Here is a 1,046-nt window from a genome sequence, read left to right on the forward strand (position 1 = left end):
TACTTTAGTGGAAATATTTTTTCCTCACAAACATGTGGACAGTCCCCTCACTTTTTCCAGTGTTTCCTTAAATACCAACTTATGACACTATCTTTTCTGCCTAATCAATGTAAAATAATATTATTCCCCATAACCCTTTTTCTAATTGCACCTCTATACTTACTACTTGTAGTTTCTATGACTTCAAATGTGTTTATTTGTTCACTTTTTGTTCCTGGCTGTCTTCATTAGAATATAACTTTTATTTATTGCTGCATTTCAAGATTTAGAAAAAGTGTACCACGAAGCAGGCACTATCCTATACCTGTGGATCACTCTTAACTTACTCAGGACTTTTATGGCCTTCAAATGCATTGAATTATTTTTGTTTATGCAGACTTATTTCTTGTTACCCTCTCTCTTAAATTTCACAATTGCAGATATTCTAATAAACTTAGACAAATTCTTTTTTTTTTTTTTTTTTTTTTTTTTTTTTTTTTTTTTTTAATATGGAACGCTTCACGAATTTGCGTGTCATCCTTGCGCAGGGGCCATGCTAATCTTCTCTGTATCGTTCCAATTTTAGTATATGTGCTGCCGAAGTGAGCACGACAAATTCTATTTATTTTTATTTTTAAAAGTTAGTTTATCCTAAAAGCTTGTGACTCTTTGACATCCTTTTGTTTAGATCTGGTTATATTAAGGTGTAATTGACAAAAATTGTATATACTCAAGATGTACAACAAGATGATTTTATATACTTATGCTTCGTATAACTATTATTACAATTGAAATAACCAACATATTCAACATTGCAATTACTCTTTGCACGTGTGTGTTGTAAGAAGACAAGATCTACCTTCTTAGTAAATTTCAAGTAAATAATACAGTATTATGATTGTGATCATTTGTCCATTAGATCTCCAAAATGTAGACATCTTACAACTGTAAGTTTACACCCTTTGACCATCATCTTCCCATTTTCCTCATGCCCCAGTTTCTGACAATCATTGTTCTACTCTCTGTTTCTATGAGTTTAACATTTTTAGATCCTACACATAGTGATA

At 31.2% G+C, this 1,046-nt stretch overlaps 1 non-coding gene across 1 annotated transcript; it reads right to left on the minus strand.

Annotated features, from left to right (window-relative positions):
- Nucleotides 1-482: 482 nt before the first annotated feature.
- LOC139362471 (U6 spliceosomal RNA) lies at nucleotides 483-589 on the minus strand. Its single transcript, XR_011621583.1, has one exon. It is a non-coding gene; the product is annotated as a U6 spliceosomal RNA (small nuclear RNA).
- Nucleotides 590-1,046: the final 457 nt, after the last annotated feature.

Source organism: Macaca nemestrina, chromosome 3 (assembly GCF_043159975.1).
Source record: "Macaca nemestrina isolate mMacNem1 chromosome 3, mMacNem.hap1, whole genome shotgun sequence".
Lineage (NCBI taxonomy): Eukaryota > Metazoa > Chordata > Mammalia > Primates > Cercopithecidae > Macaca > Macaca nemestrina.